This window comes from Lineus longissimus, chromosome 4 (genome assembly GCF_910592395.1).
Source record: "Lineus longissimus chromosome 4, tnLinLong1.2, whole genome shotgun sequence".
In the NCBI taxonomy this organism is placed as follows: domain Eukaryota; kingdom Metazoa; phylum Nemertea; class Pilidiophora; order Heteronemertea; family Lineidae; genus Lineus; species Lineus longissimus.
This window is the reverse complement of record NC_088311.1, coordinates 10147219-10170828: the sequence shown is the minus strand read 5'-3', so window position 1 is coordinate 10170828 and position 23610 is coordinate 10147219. Positions and strand designations below refer to the sequence as shown.

The 23610-nt window shown below is 42.3% G+C and overlaps 1 protein-coding gene and 1 long non-coding RNA gene across 2 annotated transcripts in view; one reads left to right on the top strand and one right to left on the bottom strand.

Annotated features, from left to right (window-relative positions):
• Positions 1–14781, top strand: part of LOC135486522 (bifunctional peptidase and (3S)-lysyl hydroxylase JMJD7-like) — a 67064-nt gene extending 52283 nt beyond the window's left edge. The window contains exon 9 of the mRNA XM_064769368.1: positions 14504–14781. The gene's annotated coding sequence lies outside the window, so the exon portion shown is untranslated. The remainder of the gene's footprint in view (positions 1–14503) is intronic.
• On the bottom strand, positions 2042–2550 carry LOC135486088 (uncharacterized). The gene is made up of 3 exons (XR_010446664.1): positions 2490–2550; positions 2290–2349; positions 2042–2122 (listed from the first exon to the last, which is right to left on the bottom strand). It is a non-coding gene; the product is annotated as an uncharacterized LOC135486088 (long non-coding RNA).
• Positions 14782–23610: the final 8829 nt, after the last annotated feature.

Genomic DNA, 23610 nt, shown 5'->3' with positions numbered 1-23610 from the left:
TAATGTCCTGTGGCATGTTTGGTCAAAATAAGTTTGAATTTTGCGCCACTGAGTAACCACGTGGTTATGTCAAAACCAATGTATCCCATTCCCGACCCCCCCCAAGTACCCCCCCCCCTCAAAATTTGACTCCAAGTAAATAATGACAATGATCTCCGATGTGAACAGCCTTTATTCATTCAAACTACAACGAAATCGGTAAAGAAATAAGCGAAAAAACGGCATAAAACCAACCTGCTTTGTCAGCATGTGACGACGCCATTGTTGTGAAATTTGTCTGTTGGTCATCCAGGTATCAAGTCACCCCAGTGCTGCCATCTGACGAAATTTTAGGTAAACATAATTTATAATTGCTAATGTGCCTATCGGACGTACGAGAAACGTCCTAATAACTGGAAATAACGTTAGACCCAGGCACAGTAGATACTTAATATGGGGACGTACATTGTACGTCCCTATGGCACATCAATTACCAAAATGACGACGTACAACGTACGTCCTATAGGCAGCTTAAGGGTTAAGCATGTAAACAAAATCCGTGCTCGTTCTATGTCGGTGCGATTGACATCGATCGATGATTAAAAGCTTCAATCCGACCCATCCAGACCTTGTTCGTCGGTCCCGATTGGAAATAAATGTTTTTATGACATTAAGTTAGCAAAATTTATCTATGTCTGGGCCGATATTTATCATTTTGTGTTAGAAAATGGACGTTTTTGCAGAAAGATTTCTCTCTCGGAAATGATCAGAAAACGCATCTCCAGGCTTCTCGCAAAAATTTTTTTGGGGGGGAGGGCCCCCAAACCCCCCCATCGTACGGGTGCCTTCGGCACCCTTTGTGCGGTGACTTCGTCACTCAAATGTTGCCCCCCCCTTCTGTCATTTTCTGGCGGAAACCCTGGGAGCAATCATTTGTCCCAACTTGCACAATGGCAAGGTCAAACGTGCGCGTCACGCATCGGATCTTATTGAACAGGCCTTCAGATGTTATGCCCAGGTAGCTAAAAGTGATATGTCGATCTGGATCCAGCTGAAGAGTCTCAGCGGACATGTACTTTAATATTCTGGCAGAAAAAATAATAGTAGAGTCGGAATTTGAATTTTCAAACGCCATGTTGGTTTTGTAGCGATGGTGGCGATCCTAGTGTTCGGGCCTCTTCGGTTCAACGTTGGGTGTGGTCGGAGCCTAAATCCGGCTGCAGCATTTTCTGACAAAAATCAGAGGCAACTTAAACGTATTTTCCAGCCGTGCGACGGAAATAATCATTTTTTCTATCGTGTTATTCAGTCAAAGATACATATAACAATAAATATCAGTCATTACTTCCGAGCACGCGTGATGTTTTTGATGAGTTACGTGCATTTATTCAACAAAATTATGTGAAAAAATTGCAAATTTTCGGGCGACGACCGCTGTTCAAAGTCACGTAAACAGCAAACCTCAGGACTTTTTACACTTTTTTCTTAATGAAACTACTAATTAATGTTTCATCTAGAATAATATGTTCAGTTTACATGTCATTCAGAAAGATTTTGGCAAGTTTATGATCGATTTCTGACTTCATATTTTTCACGCCTAAATGTGTGCGATAATGAGCTCGTAATTATATGCAGTGACGTCATAGCGCAGAGAGAATTACGCGGAAACGGGGTGCGGCCAACTGACTGAAAAGAAGCGATAATGTCAAATCAAAATGAAAACTTTTCATTGGAGAATACTTGATAACAATGTCATTTAAACATTGATGATGTATATGTACACTCACTCTTTATGTTCATAATCATCAAGAATATCGTGTTCATCTCCTGATTCATCTGAACTTGGCGCATAATCTGGATCACTGTACTGAGAATTGGTGGGCTCGTCCTCGTCTGTTTCCATTGCAGACTCCTCATCTGTCAGTAGGATATGGTTATGGTTCTAGCCATTTAATGAGGTTTACAAAATGAACCTTTAAGTTTATCAATTGATTTCAATATTCAAATAAATGTTTTAAACTTGAATAAGGATAAGTTAGAAAAAATTCAGCTCCAAGTCCTACCTGTTTCCCTGCCTTCTTCTTTCTGATGCCAACCCTTGTTTTGGATTTCTTTGGTCGCACTACATCATCTCTGTTCACACCTAAAAAGGAGAAAAATAATGATGGTCACCATAAATAGTTACTTCATTTACTTGGGGAGGGAGACATTTAGTAGTTGCATTTACCATGATAATCACTTTCAACCAGTGCCATTATGACAGTACTGCTCCAGTTAAATGCAGTAGTCTGTTGTAGTTTTTGTACTTACTTTGAATCACTGGAGCAACTCCAATCCCACCTCCAGCAAGATAATTGAGCATTGGCATAGCTGATAGAATAGAGAATAAGAATTAGCGAAGGTTGCACAGCAACATAATAGCATGAAGCATATTTTAGGCAATCCTGTGACGTCGTTGTGATACACCAACACCAAACGTTATCAAATAACACCTAAGTATCAATGCTCACCGCTAACACTGCCACTAGCTTGATCTAATGATGGGAGAGATTCTTCATCATCTGAGAGGGGCCCCTACCGAAACGCAGCAGCTTTTCAGTAGTTCTGCAGCAGCCTTTCAGTAGTCAAGAAATGTACATGTAAATGTACATGTCAGTAGTCCACTGATGTACTACTGTCATCAACTATCAGTAGCTTTCGAGTAGTCCACTGCAATACCACTGACATCAAAGGTCAGTAGCTTTCCAGCAGTCCACTGGAAAGCTACTGACACCCTCATTATGAATCCAAATTATCTCTACAGTAGTGCTGCAGTAGCTAATTAGATGTGCGCAGTAGCATCACAGTAGCCCATCAGTAGTTTAACAGTTGGGTGCATAATATTTAAATGAGCTACTGTAGTACTACTGCCATTATGATAATGAGCTACTGATGACCTACTGCACGCCAAATAGGGGCATTGGCTCTCCAGTAGTAATACAGTAGTAGCCTTCCAGTGGTGTTGCAGTAGTGGTAGCCTGTCAGTGGTGTTGCAGTAGTAGCCTTCCCAGTGGTGTTGCAGTAGTGGCCTTCCCTTGGTGTTAATTGCCATTGCAGGGCCTGGGCCACCAATTTTACCATAGGCCTTCCTTTACAGAACATACAGAACATTCGCCTTAAAAATAATCAGACAAAACATTGATTAAACTGTAAAATGTAAAGTATTATTAAAACACATAATTGACATACAGAACATTCCCCTTAACAATAATCAGACAAAACATTGATTAAACTGTAAAATGTAAAGTATAATTAAAACACGTAATTAACATAAAATTGTTGAGGTCGAACTTACGCACTGTGGAACACCGGTCGATGGTAAATCGATTTACCGTCGACAGTGATACGCATTTAATGTACGGCCAAGGCTGAAAAAAAATCCTGAGCCGTATGAATGAATGAATCGTACACAAGCCGTACACAAGAACAGTTGCGAGTCCGGATGTGTCAGTCCAGGGGTTTTAATCGGGGCCCCTCGGCGGTACCCACTCATGGAGCTTAAACCTCTACCATTTTGCTAAAGTGAGAGCCTCCTTGTCTCCTTGGACTTTAGAAGCTGTAACAAAAGGAAAATACATGAATAATTGAGGGAGTGAGGGGGGGAGGGCGCGTACATTACTTGGTGGTCTAGCAAGGATCTCATTTCGTTTCAGATTAGTGCTTTAAACTCGCATTTGATACTACAATGTAAATACAAATGTTGAGGGACGTAAAGTCACCACCTTCACGACATCGGAACCTAAACTCGCCACTTTCTGGTCATGCTGGTTAAAAATACTTTAGTTTTAGTTACTGTAACCGGCTAGGGCTCTAGGCCTAGGGCAGGCTTAGAACCAGGCCTGGACTGGAGGGAGAGGGGAACGGACATATAGGGCCCGCCGCCTACAGCCTATTAGGCCTAACAGCGAACAGGGCTGAACCCTAGCCCGGCTTCCAGCCCCAGAAAAGATCATGTAATGTTTTGCATGCTATAGGAGGATTGACGCATCATGGAGAGTGCCTGGCGAGCAGTGGCGTGCAAAGTCATGCGCGCACAAATTCCTTTTGAAAACAATATGCCAATTTGTGTAGGCCTAAGTGGCGAGCAAGACCACCGTAGGCCTATGCGTAGATGGCGAGCCGCCATGGTCATCATGGTGCGTCAACCGTGGTATGTATGTTTTGGTCGCCTTTTATAACCACTCTCCTCCACACCCAGCCAAGGAAGCTAGCTATTACGCACTGCACGAAATGAGACAATATATTTCAGTATATAAGGCATGTTATGACGTAGAATGAGAAATACTGGTAGGATACTTCAAGTATCATGAGTCAGTGCAATGTCAGTATATCAAATGATCCGGAACATTTGTAACCATGTGTTATAATGACTCAATATTTTCCAATATTCTCACAGTATAACGCAGTATACCACAATATATTGACAATATTCTTGGGGAAATCACATTATACGCACAGTATATCGCATTATTCTATGCCAGTATAGGTCAGTATATGTCAGTAATACTGACCGTATACTTGCCGTATACTGGCCGTATCATGGGATGTATTCAGACATGCTGACAGATATTGACCAGATATCCTGCAGTATAATGGGAATTATTTACGTGTCCTTTAGTATAATGAGTTGATTATTCGGATATATTCCAGCATATCGTCCGGTTCCGTCGAGATATCCCATTATATTTCAGTGTATTCCAATGATGGTGGGGATATCCTGTAGTATGATGGGAATTATGTACATATCCTTGAGTATTATGTGTAAATTATCTGAACATATGTCAGTATATTCCAGTGACTGCCGCTCGGGGTAGGGGGGGTGGCGGGGGTGGGGGGGGGGGTAGTGGTATGGATACGTGGTATGCACACGTCCAACCGATTTGCCTTTTATCCGTAAAGCATGTGCATGGAAATAACTCCACAAAAAAATTCTTAATCTTCATTGAATTTTATTTTTATATTTCATGTTTCCTTACATGTACTTGATTTCATTTACACAAGATCTTAATTTTCAAATCCGTCGCAGTTTCGGGGCACTGTTCCACTCAGTATTGGCATCCATTCGTGAGTCCAATACTGCGACTAGTTCGTTCACCTCTGGCTTTCTCTTTCTTGCGTTGGAAATCCGCCGCAGGACTTTCTCTTCTCCATCCTCGGCGTCCTCCTCAGCGGACATGTCCTGCTCCTTCACCTTATCCCATAGATCTTTCTCCTCCGCCCCTCGTAGGTGTCGGCTCCTCGACTGGAAAAGCTGAAATGATAGTAATGATAATAACATCAATTGAATATTCACGACTGTTCTATTTGATCACAAACATGGCTGCTATCAACAATGGAACATCTGTAAGAAAAATAAGTAAATGCTATATATAGGTGAAAATGGGAATTTCTGTGTGCAGAGGGGTAGGGTAACTCCTTCCTTAGCCTTTTTGGAAAGGTTTTGTGAATGGACCCGAGGAAATGTAGAGTCCAGGCTGAAAAAGACGTGGACAAATGGCGCAACGAGATTCAGACTGTGTTGATCTGCTGTCTACCTTGTGTAAGAGTTTCTCCCCATTCCAACATTACTGTTCTGTGGTCGATTACCCATAACATCAGTCGAGGAGCTATATTCCTGTTGGTTAAACTTGTAGAAATGTTTGCAAAAAAGTCATGCTGCTCTCCATGAAATCCCCCCCCCCTCCACCACCCTGTCATATTTTGTTACAGCACCACTGTAAAAGATCTCAAACCCAAAAGAAACTGCCGACCAGTTTATAGTGTTGTTGATTTTCTTCATTATTGTCTTTGTCGTCAGTTGGCAATGTTTTTTCTTTTGGGATGGATTCTTACAAGTGTGAAAGTGCATGTAATTGTAATTAAGGCAACAAAACAGTCCACTTCGGCTACCAAATTAACAGTACACATTGGCTAAGCCCAACCAGCCAACGAACCAGTGTCCTCATCAGTGAATTCGAAGTCAAAGAGGGTCGAATAATGCAAACATTAATATTCATCTTACCCGCTTCTTCCTCGATCTGACAGTCTTTAACATCTTGTTGGTGGTAGCCGCTTCCTCTGACATTTCCCTCTCCTTCGCCGCCCTTTTCCGGCTGGTGAACAAGCGCTGGGCCGACACTGAAATAAAAACAGTACATCTATGTATCTAATGAATAGATTACAAGTGCGGTCCACTGCGATAGAAGATAATGAGCACTGGCAACTGGTACAAAATCACCTGGAGCTCATCGATCTTACCTCTGATCGTATCCAATGGGGCCTCATTTTGGGCTTGGCGGACCACGGCCGATATGTGAGCCGACACTTTTTCATTGTGGAGACTCTTGAAACTGAAAAAGTAAAGGTAAAATTGCTTGACTGTGGAATATCACTTGCAGCGACATGGACCCGGGCGTGAAAAACAAGTGTCATCAGATTAAAAAACGTACCGTTTGACTGCATTTTACATCTAATGGAGCATGATGAAAGAGTAATTCGCATCTTAAAATTAGTTGCCGAGGCAGCTTTTTAGCTCACCTCTTAGCAGAGGTGAGCTTATCCCATACCGTGGCGTCAGTCGTCCGTCGTCGTCGTCGTCGTCGTCGTCGTCGTCCGTCGTCCGTTAGCAGGGCACGTTTCGTAACTGTTAGAGCTATTGAGTTGAAACTTGGTACACATGTACCCTTATGTAATGACACCTTGGAGACCAAGTTTCGGTCCGATTCGTTTCATGGTTTGGCCACCAGGGGGCCAAACGTTAAAAGTGAAAATATGCAATATCTCTCTTAATAGTAGTCGGGAAATTTTGAAAAAAATATGGTAGGTACTTCTAGCAAAGGTGCATCATATATCCTCCGGGTTTTTGATTTGCCCTCCTTTTCAAGGTCACAGAGGTCAAATAGTGTAAATTGGCCGTTAGGATGTAACGATGGCACGTTTCTAAACTGCAATGACTATTGATCCCAAATTTGGTACACATTTACCCCTTAGTCAGGTGATCTCAGGGACCGAAGTTTGGTCCAATATGATTCACCACTTGACCACCAGGGGGCAAAATCCAAAAACCTTAAAAATTTGATTATTCCTTAACTTCTTGCCCGATTGCCACCAATTTGATATCATGGGTACATCTAACCGCCATACAATATATGTCACACAGGTTTTTAATTTGACCTTCTTATCAAGGTCACAGAGGTCAAATGGCGTAAATTGGCCGTCAGGCCGTAACTATGGCACGTTTCTTAACTGCAATGACTATTGATCACAAATTAAGTACACATGTACCCCTTGGTCAGGTGGTCTCAGGTACCGAAGTTTGGTGCGATCTGATTTGCCGCTTGGCCTCCAGGGAGGGGGCCAAATCGTAAATTCTTCAAAATGCCATTATTCCTAGTATTACTTGCCTGATTGGCACCAATTTTATATCATAGGTACATCAAACCTAACACTACATGACACAATACCATGCTCTTTATCCATCTTTCCTCCACATGAGGTGAGCACAATGGCCCTGGCCATTTCATTTATGGTGGCATACACCGGTGGGAGGCTGTATAGCGTATCAATTCATCAATTTACACAACACGGTACTTACGTTTCATTGACATTATACTGCAGTTCATTTCCCTCAGCATTGTAGCATGCGTGTACAGCAGTCTGAAAATAATAGAAGGAAACAATTGGCAATGGCGATAGTAATGTAGTGATGACGATGATGATGATGACATTGAGATGATGAGTGCATTGTTTCATTCGTCTGATGAACAGTGAATTACCGTAAGATTCTGACTTGTAGACATCAAATGAATTGCTATGCTTGCATTACATGTAAATGATATTATTTTTGTGATATTGAGTACTAGTAGATGTTAGTCCGTTGCAGTTGCTCATGAAGCGCTCAACGGGGAAACAAAGGTTTTCAGGATGCCTTCAGATGCCCAGGCAACACATTATTATCATGTCATTTGCCCTCATTTCCAAAATCCTAGTTTGGAGAACCCCTCCCCTCCATTTTAAACATTCTGAAAGTAACTGATATAATTTTACCTTAATTGCGGTCGGAGTCTTTCCTCTCCTCTGCACTCTTGCTGCACCTTCTGCCCCTGCCCCATCAGTCTCCACCGTGAGCCGCTGCTCCATTTGGACTGTGCGGTCCTCAATGTCCGTAAGCCGCTCGCTCAGACCTTTGATTTTTTGACCAAGTCGGTCGAATCCCTGTTTCATCTATAAAGACAGAGTAAAATTCAAAGTCCAAAAAAGGTCGGCGAAACATTTTAACAAAATTTCTTTCTTTTCTTTTCCGACACGATCAAACCAAATGCAGGTAATTAACCAGTTTGTTTTTGCGTACTTGGGTAACGATGGTTAACAAAATTGACAAACACACAGACCAAAGCCAGCTTCTCGACTCACGTTATATTATGTAACCCCAGCCACTCCACTTACAGGTAGGCGACCTTGTTCCCAATGCATAAGCTACATTCATGATATAACTCATATAATATTTGAGGCCAACTAGGAACGAGGAATCATTTTCGCAAGTTGCATCATGATGCGTGTATCCTGTGATATGATGCCTGCTGCGTTGCCTTCGTCGTTGTCTTGGCTGATGGCTGCATACACTAGGTAGTTGCTACTACACGTATGAATGGTGCGGTTAGAAAAACTTTCAATAAAGCATTAATAACAGTTCTAGAGAGATTAAAAATTGATAGCCCCCGTTGGCCGCACAGCAGAATGTATCTATGTGATCCTGCATGGTACTAGGAATTATTACGAGAAAACTACTATCACTTACTTTTTCGCCAAGAGTTTCAATACATTTGGTCACCCCATCAATTAACGCATCCATATTGTCTTGGAATACGTCTCTAATGACATCCCTCGTCCCGGCAGATCGTGAACCTTCAGACCTGCTTGTCGTAGAGCCTCCCCGATTGTTCCTCGACGATGTCGGAGTACTGTAAAATCTTCCTTGAATGTTAGCCATCTTAAAAATCGGAACAGCAGCAGTGCGATGTAGGTACTCTCACTTCTAGAGTTCAAGTGACCGTTAGCCTACATTGTACATTCCCGCCACTGCTGACGTCATGGACGATGATGCAAGGCGGTTGGCGAGGCGGGTGCCCGCCAGAGAGTACAAATGGAAAACGTGCGCCTGTTGCGATGAAAGTATGCCAAAAAGTACCTATTATATATTAAAAAGGAGGAGAGTTGTAGATCGTCCTTTTCCCAAACTTTTGCATTGGTAGGTTGATCTACTGTGAGATGGCGGAGCCCCCGCTTGGAGACTGTGCTTTATCGCGCCTACCAGGCTACATGCTGCCTAAATAGAGTCATTTTAATGTTGCCAAATATGAATGTTTGATACAGAAAGGAAGTAGGCCTACATATATTGAGGGATAAAAGATAGTTGAGATCGGGGGGGGGGGGGGAGATTGTACAATAATATAGGGTTGGGCAGCGACAATCAATCTGGCCTAGAAATGCCATATACATGTACTATATAATTACATGTATAATGTACACAAACTACATGTATGATATGACATATAATGTCAAAGCGCGTACCTAGAAGTCGGGAAAGGGGGTGTTTCGTGGTGCCACAATTTATATTTTTATATTTCTTTAAGTTTTAATTCATAATCATGGTCAACGATATGGGAGGCACCTGATTACATTGAATACTATAATGTATCCCCTTCCTCGAATATCCGGAGTCAGTACGTCGTACCCTCCTTCCCGGCCGGCCTCGCACACTCGTCGGTGGTTAGAACCACATGACAGCAGATTTGTCTGCATACATGTAACTGTACTACGTCATTATGATGTATCAGTGGATTTCTATTTCTAACTGGACCACAACTAATAACGAATGGCGTACCCCTTTAAATAAAACCGAACAGAGTTCTGTCCTGAGCTGCAGTGTCTCTGCAGTATTTCAAGGGGCAAAATTAAACTGTCCCTAAACCATTGTCGTTCAGTGCCATCAGTAGGCCTAATCCTTAGCTGTTCTAAGCTACTCAGGCCAGTTTTGGGGAAGAAGGCCTATAATATGTAAGTCGAAAATTACGAACCTTCAGTGTTAGGTTAGCCAAATGTTCGTAGTTCGCCCTTAACCCGTCCACCTCGCCAGTTTAGTACCCCAAAACTGAGGACAGGTCATTGTGCCTTTGTCTTCACGCTCTCGGCAATCGCACTGGCATCTAGTGGCGATCACACGCCCATAACATCCAAGTAAAAACGATGAGAGAGTTCCATTTGTAATACTGTGACAGTATTTTAACAGTACACTACTTCATCCAACAACTTTTAATGCAGCATATCTTGAAATAGAACTTAATATATCACATTGATACTCAATCCCAGAATGCACATTAACAAGGGGAGGAATGGGGGAGGATATACTTACATTTCCTATGAAATACTGACGCAGCATTTCTCAAGTTTGTATTCTATATAGCACAGATTCCATGATATCATGTGTTATATTATCGCATTTCTTTTCCCATATAATTGCATATTTTTCTTCAGTATAACACATTGATACGAATAAACCTAGTATACTGGGATATACATCGTGGTATACTAGGGGTAAAGAATATGCTGTGATATACTGATCATTATATTCGAAATATACAACATCTCAGTATATCCCAGTATATTGTAAGCATAACACATATCACAGCTAGAATACTGATCACAGTATAACAGAAGTAACTCAGTATTTCAACCCATTTCGTGCAGTGACGCGCCTTATGAATCGAATCATGGGATAGGCCTATCATCAGAACATGCCCATACATACCTGGGATTCTCAAGATGGTTGATGGATAGGTTTTAGCACCCAATTTTTAGCTCACCTCTTAGCAGAGGTGAGCTTATCCCATACCGTGGCGTCCGTCGTCCGTCGTCGTCGTCCGTCGTCGTCGTCGTCGTCGTCGTCGTCGTCGTCCGTCGTCCGTTAGCAGGGCACGTTTCGTAACTGTTAGAGCTATTGAGTTGAAACTTGGTACACATGTACCCTTATGTAATGACACCTTGGAGACCAAGTTTCGGTCCGATTCGTTTCATGGTTTGGCCACCAGGGGGCCAAACGTTAAAAGTGAAAATATGCAATATCTCCCTTAATAGTAGTCGGGAAATTTTGAAAAAAATATGGTAGGTACTTCTAGCAAAGGTGCATCATATATCCTCCGGGTTTTTGATTTGACCTCCTTTTCAAGGTCACAGAGGTCAAATGGTGGAAATTGGCCGTTAGGATGTAACGATGGCACGTTTCTAAACTGCAATGACTATTGATACCAAATTTGGTACACATTTACCCCTTAGTCAGGTGATCTCAGGGACCGAAGTTTGGTCCAATATGATTCATCACTTGACCACCAGGGGGCAAAATCCAAAAACCTTAAAAATGTGATTATTCCTTAACTTCTTCCCCGATTGCCACCAATTTGATATCATGGGTACATCTAACCACCATACAGTATATGTCACACAGGTTTTTAATTTGACCTTCTTGTCAAGGTCACAGAGGTCAAATGGCGTAAATTCGCCGTCAGGTCGTAACTATGGCACGTTTCTTAACTGCAATGACTATTGATCACAAATTAAGTACACATGTACCCCTTGGTCAGGTGATCTCAGGTACCGAAGTTTGGTACGATCTGATTTGCCGTTTGGCCTCCAGGGAGGGGGCCAAATCCTAAATTCTTCAAAATGCCATTATTCCTAGTAATGACTTGCCCGATTGGCACCAATTTTATATCATAGGTACATCTAATTCTAACAACCATTTAATGTGTCACCCGGGTCTTCTTTGATTTGACCTACTTTTCAAGGTCACAGAGGTCGAATGTACTGTAAATTGGCCATTTTGGGGAAATTGTAATTGCTTGGACCTACATCAAACCTAACACTACATGACACAATACCATGCTCTTTATCCATCTTTCCTCCACATGAGGTGAGCACAATGGCCCTGGCCATTTCATTTATCAAACCACAAAAGATCAACGTTTTCCCCAGGGGAAGGGTTGTCAGGCCCCTGTAATTGGGTGCTGGGGACACACACTGTGGTGGCGGGTCATTTGCGCGGTCATCCTAAACAGCGTCCACCAACGTCCACCAGGTTAAAAGTCATGTTTAAAGTCATCCAAATAAAATTTAACCATCATTAACGAAATTAGCAGGCCATTTTAATCATGTTCTAAACATTTCATGAGGTTTGTGTGCATGATAAGGGAGTTATTGTCTAAAATGTACCAGCATACTGTTACTTGAAGCCCTATCATTTCCTCCAAGTTGAATCCAAGATGGCCCCCGGCTAGGTGGTGGACGCTTGTACATTTTAGACAACAGCTCTTTTATCTTATACACAAATGTCATGAAGTGTTCAAGAAATGTGTCAAATGGCCTGCTTATTTCGTTTAAGACCATTTAATTTTGTTTTCATGACTTTAAACCTGGTGGACGCTGGTGGACGCTTGTGGACGCTGTTTAGGATAACCCTGAGAGCGCGTCATCACGTGACAATTGGGCGTACTCTCAAAATAACCAATTTTTCCCCATTTACCAAGGTTATATAACCTTTTTAGCTCAGCTGACAAGCTGAGCTATTCATATGAGTAAATGGTAGAATGAATGTCCGTCTGTCTGTCTGTCTGTCTGTCTGTCTGTCTGTCTGTCCGTTAAACAGGCACGTTTCAAAACTATGGCGGATAGGCGATAGATTTTCCCTATAAGCCATTTAGACCCTTCAGGACTCCTGAATAGACCAAGTGTGGGTCCGGCAGGATTAACAGTTTGGCCACCAGGGGGCAAAAAGCCTAAATCACAAAACAATTTTTTGGCGCTTTATTCAAGCAGATTGAAGCTTGAAATAAAGTTGAAAAGGACCGCATGCATGTAGGTCTTGAAACTACTAAGAGTAGTTTTGATTGATACTACCAGTTGGCGTTACTGAGCCAAAATCTGTGTTGACCTAGTTTAAGCTTGATTTGAATTTCCCGCTCTTGTATGACTCTGAAGGTTGTGGGTTCCAATCCCACTTCGGGTCAATTTTTTTTTTTTTAATTTTTACTTTTTTCACTTGTAAATACATTTTCTTTACTTTTTTGAATAATTTGGTGGGCGGCCATCTTGGTTTTTTTTTTCTATTTTAAAGCCTTTGCTGTATCCAGAGTGACATGAATTTTATGGTTGGTGTACAATAAGTCTCCTTTACATGATATCACATGGGCTTTCTATTTGACCTACTTTTCAAGGTCAGCCTGGCTCAGGCACTTAGATTTGACTAATAAGTGGCATATTTGTCACCATTTAAAAGTCTTTTTACTTTGGTATGTTTGCCTGATATATTGACAAAACTGAGGTTGAAAGAGATCTATCGGGTACTTTCCATGTTCATATATTTCAGCTGAGCGCCAGGCCCTTGGGCCTCTTGTTGCTTGAATACGTGTACCTTGTGAATTATTCTTCACCTGATTATCAAATCTAATTCTAGAATGTTTCAGAATAAAATATTTGTGGCGTAGAGATTATGAAATTGAAAACGAGGCAACAAAATGGCCGCGTCCAGTGTTTTCGGTTTGTGTTCACTTTTCATGCCTTTTCAACTTGTTATCAGTCTGTTATGCTATGAACAGTGACGGATTGTGAGTTGTGTACATGTTCTAATCTTCTACTTGTATAAACGATCCACGCCAGATAATTTCGAGAGACTTTTGCTACCTATTTACGACACGAAACTTCTCGGCGATGTGTGTGTGTAGCTAGCAGACGTGTAACTGTATAGTAGGCCTACTGTCATAACAGTGCATCACGTAATCAGTCTGCACCATCTCGGCTTTCCGACAACAAACGGATCTCTCGTAAAAGCGAGAGGTCCAATTATGTGTATTCTATTGTTTGATCGCTTTTTTGGCCCTTACAAATGTCACTTTATCTCTTACATTCCTCTCATCAGTGTAAAATGATTATTCTTTCTCTAAACAGAAGAAAATGATATCATGATATGACGATTCCAAATCTGTTGAAGACGAAGTACTTCAGAGTAATACTTTCTGAAAGTTAGTAAAATTCCCGATTTTCTTCATTGAAATGGCACTGGCAGCCATTTGTCAATTTTGATGACTTCACAAGGCATGATTGCGCCGGACTGAATGGAACCAATTTTTTCATCGGAGGATTTTCGAATTCGGAATTGTATCTATTTTGCATATTTTCTGTTGCAATATGCATGCGCTAGATCTGTAAATCTATTTCCGGAAGAGGAAAAATTCTCGAGATTCGTGGATAACTGAGATGGTCCAGACTGGTAATGTATTGTAATATGTACACAATGCGAACGGGGTGTACACAATGGATACTACTTACGCCAGTCGCCAGTAAAGTAGCACCCCCCATTCCATTGGCGTGGCCTCCCCGTCCTTGGCAGCTGGGGGCACTACTCCTCGAGGCAATAATTCTAAAAAAATTCTAAATTCCAAAAAAATTCTAATTCTAGATAATCCTGGGGGCCGGGGAACAGGAAAACAAAGTTTTGTTGTCGTTAGTGACAGTGACGATGACAGTGTGGTGGTTCAACAATCCTCATGTGAGCCAGATGGACATGAACAGACACCTGTTATTGCAAAGAAACGCAGAGGCCCGTATTGGGCTTATATGCCGAGCAGGAGGATGGAGAATCATAATGATGAGGAGCATGCCGACTGTTCAGAGGCAGGGGGTGGTTGTGAGACTGTGGGGCCAAAAGCATCTAGATGGACAAAATGGCGCAGAGTGATTGAGAATACACCTCGGTCTACGCTAAGCACATATGAATTCAGTGTTTGATGTAAAGTTTCAATGTAATACACTAGAGATCTAATTTTCGTGTGATAAATGTTTTCGTTTTGAGCCCTGTACATAAAAAAATGATTAAAAGAACTTACTGGTTTACATGTACAGTAAATGGGACAATTTTTTAAACATGCCATTGCCATAAAAAATTTTAAGGGGTGCATTTGTTAAATGGACTGTTACCGAATGTTGATGGCGCTAACGGTTCATCCATTAACTGATACCCTCATGACGGTTTCAACATGCTGGATTTTATGTCTATACAGTTCTCCCCCGTTATAACGAACCCATTGGGGTCCAAGGGTAAGTTCGTTACAGCGAGGGAGAGCTGTTCACTGAAAAATTCTAATGGTAGGAGTGGACTTAACTGATTAAAACGGATCAATAGGGAGAAGAATCCTTTCAGAAATGGGGTTTTAATACTGTCTTGTACCTTTAAATACTGTAACACATACACATACACATTTATGTAGTACCTGAGAATCCCACGGGAGAGTACGCATCACTTTTCCTGGTCAGAGATTGCTCATGACCAAATCAAACACTGTCAAAGCCACGTCAACTCAACCCTGGCCATTTTTTTAGCATCATTAAGAAAGTTTACACTGGAAATCCCCTCTAGAATGTACAGTTTTGAAAGTTTGAAATGCAAACCCGGAGTCTCATTCGCGTACTCTCCTGCGAGATCCTGGGGAACAAAAGCACACTGTTAACTGAATTATACATTGGCACAGAAGCAGAACGATGTTATTGTATTGAAATGTATCAACGTTAGTATATGATGTATAAAGCCAGTTGGCATATGGTTGAAAAAATTCATTCCTTTATTAAATATGAGGGCATTGTGTACTGCTAAAAGTTACCAAGTGATCGCAGAAGTGATGCAGCATAGTGGTATGCGCAGACTGGCGAAGTCAGAACAGTGGTGATGCAGTAGTCAGTAATGGAGGAAAAATCTCCTAAGTCACAGCAGTAGTACTGCAGTAGTCATCAGTAATGGAGGAAAAATTCCTTAACTCACAGCAGTAGTACTGCAGTAGATGCACTTTCTGTTGAAGAAATTTTAAGTTAAGGCAGTTGTACAACAGTTGTCAACTGCATCACTACTGCAGATGAAATTATCCATCAGTAGCACTGCAGTAGTAGCATTTTCTGTTGGAGAAATAAATTATGTCCGAGCAGTAGTACAACAGTAGTCCACTGGAACACTGCTGCATCTTCGCAGTAGTGGTCCAGTAGTGCTTGTTTTCTGTGAGAATGGCACGCAGTAGTGAAACAGTGGCATTCAGTAGTCTTACAGTGGTCTACTGTTCTATCAGTGGACTACTGCGTTTCGGTAGGGGGGAGTACCGGTGTTTTCACCATCCACTGGTTCTAGCTGTGGCATGCTGCAATGTAACACAGAGTACCGTTTAAGTAACATATATTAACGCACGAACCAATTTAGAGTTACCCACAGTACTTCAAGCCTCACTAAAAAATAGCCTGAAGATATACGTCCACTTCAAAACAATTATAGGCGTGTATGAGCAATAACCATTTTCTCAGTTTTTGCAGTTCATTCATGGTTACTGGACTCGGATTTAACATGCCATAATTTGGGTTATGACATCAATCACATTTAGCTATGTTAGTACTGTCAGCACTGGAGACCTGATCAATGTCAAAATGCTTCTACTATTAGCATATGAAGGCAGAAGGCCATACAAACAGGGACATTATCTAGAGATAGAGGTGTTGCTTGTCCTTGTTTCATCATCATCATGTGTTGGCTCTTCTGTGGTGCTTGGGGTACTGCAAGATTCAAATATCAAAGCTGGGTAACAAAATCACAAATCAATAGTGTGCGTGTAAAAACACAAATAGGGCACATTGGTTGCTTAGTTATTGGTAACTATTACTATAAGGCTCGGATCCAGTAGTGGTAAAAATGGTCTTGTATGCAATCACTACTTGTGAAATTTCTGCACACATGTATCTAGCATAGGTCCTATGAGTTTGGAAAATTGAACTTACGGGTTTACCACAAACTTTAACTGTGGTATAACTTCCATGAGTTCTTGGAGTTTGGCCTTCCCGATGCTCTCCAAAGACTGTGGAATGTGAAGTCCATCCGGTAGGCCATGAACATTGACTATACCTTTGTGGTGATCACTGTAAGGGAAACGGCCCCTACCAGTAGAAACACCTGTAACGTAATAAAGAAGATATAAATTTAAATTGACAATGTTTCACCATATAATACCTGTTAAAGTTAACTCACCAAAAAAAGAAATAATGAAGAAGCCTGAAATGGTGTGTTACCTTGCAATTAAAGAAGTAAACCAAAACAAACGAAACTTACAATATGCAGTATTAAGAGCCTCCCTAACCCTCTTTTCGAGGTCTCTAGTTTGACCTGACATGCCTGATGTGCTGGTTCCAACAGCAGCCTGCGTATCCAATAGACCTTAAAGTAAAAAACAACATTAATTGGTAAGATTATATTACCGGTATCTAACAGCCAGAAAGGTTAAAAACCAAATGTAAGCTTAAAGAATAAGAATAATCCAATGGGTACATTACAGTACCTAAATGTAGTTGTTTAACCAAACCAGCTCCTCTTCCAAAAAAATAACTATATTCTTTTCAATGAAGTTTCAGTGAAATGAGAAATTAACCAGCATTGATCACCCGGTAGAAAACAAACTTGAGCCAAAGCTTGCCAGATCTACAGTGCAGACGAAAATTGGTCGCACAACTGGGAAACTTTCCCAGGAAGACTTTCCCCCTCCCATTTTCAAGGACAACCTCTTTCCCCGACTTGACGTCACAGCTGAGGAGGAACACATCCGTTCCATAAGTTGCCAGTTCTTGACACTACAAAATCAAAAACAGGAAGGATTAAGAATTAATACAAAAAACTCTGAAATGAGCGGGGTAGATGTAGATCATGTAAACTTTTGTAACAGGGATATCAAACAGAAATCCAATGGCACAAAAAAGGTTACGACACATAAGGCTGCATACACAAAGAAGAAATTAAGTTGCATTGAGAGCACCACCAAGAAAACATACAGAAAACTTAAGATTCTTTGTGAAACCGGGTCCAGGTCTTCAACTCTGCTCTCCTGTTGTGACGTTATTTGCATATAATGTAGGTGTACATTTATCTAGGTCACCAAGTCAGTAATGCATCAGGGCAGTATTTCGAGTTCAGTTCAGCCAAATTTAAAACAGACCACAAAGTTTCGCCATTAGAACACTGGGGTAACACAATTGGGTTTCATGCCAGGTAAGCCAGCATTTGGCTTACATTGACAGTACAATGTATTTTAAGTAGCATTACTTAAAGCTTCATCAAATTTGCGCCAAAGAAATTCCACCCTGGCCATCCGTTCCCTTTCATTTGTTGGTCTGATGTCCAATGACTCCCTTTTTTCCTGGAAGCCCTTCTTGGCTGCAGGAGAAAGGGCATTCCACTCGTAAGCCCAGGCCTGGAACTGTTCACCAGGAGGTTTACCTGATGGATAAAAGATGAAGGTCATTCACAATCTTTAAATTAAAGGCGGCTTTTAGAAAATCAATTCATAAAGCAAAGATTAACTCCATTCTTATCTTACTGTTAAGCAGCAAATCATCTGCAATTTTGCAAGAGCTCTGCAGTCCCCCCCCCCCTCCTGCAGACATCTAACAGAATACAATGTACCCAGTAGTTAAATTGTTTATTTTCTAGTTTATCTTTCACAGAAGTGCATTAGATCCAATTCGTTTTCAAATTTCTAAGGATCCACAAATATTCCAGAAGAAAAAAAATATATGTTGCTCGTTTGATGTCATCGGAGGGGCTTTGTAAAGCCCTGCTGAAGTACACTCTGCTCCTGTTTTTTTCTCTCCTGATGTGCCTGAAAAAAGCCATCCAATCTCTGTCGCTTGTTCGTTGGTCAAGGCTCTGATTTGCTCACCGAGGGACACCATGTAGGTGTTGAAGTGAGCTGATTTCCAGACTCTACTATCAAACTAGATGAGTTCTTGTCCTTTCCCAGACCGATGGAAGATCTGGGACGAACTAACAAATTGAAGCAGGGAGGAATATATACTAAAACTAAAACATCAAAGGTTGATTCCAAGTAGTAATTTATTAAGAAGCACTTACGTTCTGATCTGCATTCATCAAAGTCTGCTAACCAAAGAGGCCCCGGATAAGTCCCAGGCCTAGCATATTCCAAAAACTATCAACCCAACCCCAACTTAGCCAATCACTGGTTAGATTCCAGATCAGCTGACCTGACCGGAGTTCCAACCAGATCGATACTTAGCTCACCGGAGACTCCTTTCTTAACCAATGGAACCATTTTTAAAACCTAAACACCAGAGATTGGTAACATAGGTGGCTAGATCCCGAACTTTGGCGTATCCCTCAACGTAATCCGGAGTGGAGTCCTCGTCGTGAATCGACAGCTGGCCGCTTGGTGTCTTTGGCCTAGGAGATGATGGAGTTCTCTTCCTAGGCGTGGGGACTCGTTGCCGAGTGTTGGGTGCCTTTTCCAGTGGAGGGAGAGTGGGATCGGACAGTTCGTCGTCTGCAAACCCTTTGTCTTGGTCTTCGAATTGAAGCGTGGTGCTGACGTTTGCCAAGGGTTCGGCCTCTGGATCCCAGTCCTTTTCTTCCATAATCTCTCCCGTCTGGCTGTACAGGTATTCGACGCCAATCAGTTCACCCGTATACTTTCTTGGCGGGTAAAGGTCGGGTCGAGTTTCCTTCCCAGCACAAGTTGCCCCTAAGCGGTTGACGACGTGTTTGAACCTCGCATCGTAGGTTTTGGGGCCCTTGTGTCCTTTCTCCGTCGACGCATATGCACGATCCTCTTTCCATCACATCAGACCATCAAGGAGGTAAGCCTGGAAGATGGAGTTGCTGGTGCTATTTCCTGTGAAAGGCAGCAAGTGAAAAAGAAAATACTAAAACTTGAAATTAAAAGTCAAGTGCCTGAAACAGACGACGACGAAAAGAAAATGTTAATGTGTATTTACCTGGGATGAATCTGGCCAGGTGGAAATGAAAAGATTCTAGCGATGTTGATCCCCTTGCACATCTGTAGACTGGAAGCTGACCGCCGCCTTTCACCCTTGTGCCTGTTTGAGTGTAGAGTTGGAAACCCTCCAGATCCTGGATGCAGGAGATGTGACGTTTTTGCTTGTCCCAGATCTCCCACTCGACTTGGCTGTTGAGGAGTGGGACTCCAACTGGTCTCTTCTGTGCCACTTGTCGTACATCTGCAGTGGAGAGCCAACTCTTTGCTGGTCATGGTCGTCTTGAGGTCTGCTTCTTGTGCAAGGGATGCCTGACGCTTGACGTTCTCTCAACGCTTGGCCATCTCTAGCTTCTCTACCGTCCTGAACGTAGAGGTGATTGCTGCCTTCACGCCGCCGATTCTTGACTGCATGTCCCTGGCATAAATGTGCATCAACCATTGGAAAGTTGGCACCGACTGAATGGTGGGTGGGTCGTCGAAGGCTCGGGCTACAATCAGTGAGCTATGCACCGCCTCTTGAAGGCTTCCAGGTCGGTCAGGTAATGGATGGTTCTGTTTAGCCAATGCGCAGTATGCTGTTCTGCTAACTTCTTGGCACCTTGGGTGGAACTGTTGCCTAATCCTCCCTACCTCATCAGTCGAATCACCCTCATACCACAAGCCATCTTGTAGGTGATGATGATGGGAACTGCTTCTGATGTTCGGCGCTCGACTGCTGAACTATTGGGAAGCTCCAACCAATGTACTTTCGTTTGTGATCGGATCACTCCAAGCACTTTGAGGCCATGCTGTAGTACCCGTCGAGGTCGAACACTTGTCTCACGCGGTGATACAGTCCTGCACCAGTCACCTCGCGACCATTGCACTTGTCTTGGGGCAGACAAGTCGAACCTTCCACAGCTTTCTTGGCATCCAGATGAACAGGCGCTGGGCAAAGTATCTGTCAATCCTTGGCTGTTGGTTGTTGACGAGAGAAGGCTGCGTGGTTCACACCACATCCTGTCTAACTTGGACCAATCGAATTCTGGCTTGCCGTTGGCGTTGAACCAGAAGAGGGCCTTGGACACCCATCGATTGTTTGTGGCAAGCAAAGTCTGTCTCCATCCTTCGGTGAGGGGTACTCTTGTAGCGAGGCAGGCCTTGTCATTCTCTTGGTTGGTGAGGACGAGATATTTGAGTCATCATCTCGCATCCAAACGTTGTTGTCATCAAGTGAGGACTCGATCAAGGTCTGCTGCACTGACTGCTTGAACTTGCCGTCGTCTTTTGTCATTGGTGTGACACACGTCGTCTTTCCGGCTAGCTCTTGTCACGATTGATTAAATAACTACAAGAACTATGAAAAATCTCACCACTTTCTCTTGACTTTTTATTCAACTTAGTTTGACAAACTCTCTCCTCATCAACACACAATCGAACACAACAGGTTCCACTCTGGCCGGGACACACCCACGGCGCAGAGGTACAATCAACCTCCTAAGACAAAAGAAAACAAGTAAATTACCTGCGTCACATCTTCTCTAAAACTTAACAGACTATACATGTATATGGACGAGTCCTGTAAACTGGGCAAACTGACTTCACACAAAATAGTCAGATGACCAGAAACAGTCAGGGTCTAATCAAACCTTCTGGGACACCACTAATCGACCAACTTGATCAGTGACCCCACAAAGTAACCTAACTGACAAGACTTTGTCTCAGAAAACTAATTAAAATGGAAAGATCAAAATGTGATCCTTGGTCCCAAAAATGACCTTGGATATATCACGACTAATTACGTCCAGCTTAAATTGTGGAGAATTCCCAGAGCAAACACTCAGGCACCTAAACGACCCAACTTTTCTTTTTGCTTCCAGGAGCAAAAGGACATTTGCACAACCAAGCATAACAAGGTCTTGTCACACAGTCAGTAGATGACAAAACTTAGAAGGGATACCCCTGTGCTCTGCTAAGCTCTTCTTATCAACTCTGAGGCTCCTCAACAGCACAACACTATTACTCGTCCCATAAAATGATTACAGCTTATCAAAAATAGAGATCTTATGTACAGTGGTTAAACTTAAAATTTCAGCAGTCACAATCAGTTATCCGAAAACCGACAAATGATAAAGGCAGTAATTTACCATAGTAAAGTCAGAGGCCAAATACACTACTCAAACATACCAAGAATTTCCACCATCTACTTATGGGCGAGCCAAGGTGTGGGGTGCACCCAATCGCCAAGGAAACATCCGGGTCGCGCGGAAACAAAGACAGCGGGCCTCCCCCTGAAACAGGCCCCATACCAAAACAAGTCCAGGGTGCGGATGAGGTTGGCATCATTAAACCCACAGCCACAGTATAAATGGAGGGAGTGTGGTTTAATATTTAAATAGCTGCCAGGGAAATTTTTATTCACGGCTCCCATGGAATTTTGCAGATTTTCTCATAATTCGAACGAATTAAGGAATTGTGGAGAGAATTTTCATCTATCACCATGTTTATGAATACTTCATATATATAACCTAACGAAAAAAAACAAAACAGACCCCTCATATCTATAGAAATTGATGCACAAAATATTGAAAGTGCATAAAATATACCGTCCAGTACATTTTCAGTTAGTGGAAATGATTGACAGGGCAGAGTCATGTGACTGCATACAATGTTTTAGTGTTGCTAGGATACCTGGTCGATCTCTGTTAGTAAACATGCACAAGATGCTGAAGACCATAACATTGCTCCTACCTGTAGGCCTATACCAATTATTATATTCACCATGTTCCTTGACAAAATCCATTATAAGCAATATCCTTGTAAAAGTCTAAATAATTCAATGAATGAACTGACATTTTTAGTATCCTAAAAGGTTTGTTTAGATAATCCAATAATAATATCACTATCAACTCGTCATAAAATGTCACAAGTAATCCAAGTAATCCTTTTTGAATTAACTCCACTTGTGGCCCATGTAGGGGACACCCGGCAAATTAGGATAAAGACCACGAACAGAACGAATAGCACAAACGGGCATAATTTCTCTTCTGCTCCAAACAGTATAATTGTCATCCCTCCTTCTCCGTTCCTTTTTGTGAAGATATCTATCGCCATACCAAGCTCCTATCTCATCTAACATTTTTCAAAACTTTTTGTATTTCACTCTCCTGACCGCTCCATTTCCCACATGTGGAGCCTGCTGCCTACCAAACCAACGCTGTGGATGTTGTAAAACACAAGGGCAGCAAATACAGTCCACGCATTCAATCGCCCCCAAAACAGGTGGAATAGCTGGACCTGGGTTTGGAGGTGGTAGGTCGTCTGGCTCAGCCTCTGCCAATGCCTCAGGAACAACAGCAGCCTCTTCTACATGTTCCACTGGTGGGTTTTCAAGTTGTGGGTCAACATCAAGCTCATCTACCATCTTGTTGGATGCAGATGAAATGGAGCAGATAGCTGAGCAAGCTGCTTTAGCGGCCCAAGGCAGAAAATGCCTGAGGGCGGTTCGGTCAGATAATTCTGTTCAGGAGTCACCCACCAAAACTCCGTCCATGCGTGCAAAGCAGTTGCTCGATCTAAGTGGTATTGGTGTGGTTCCTGATACCTCACCACACAAGTCCTCTAGAAGGGAGGCATTCAGCAGAAGCCTGAAAAAGTAATCATGGTATCGGCTGTGACTGATTTGAAAGGGATTGTAATGGTTATGGCAAGCCGTTTGTTCATTTAATCAAAGAAACTTAGTTTGTTTAAAACAAACTTGGTTTTTTTTCAAACAAAC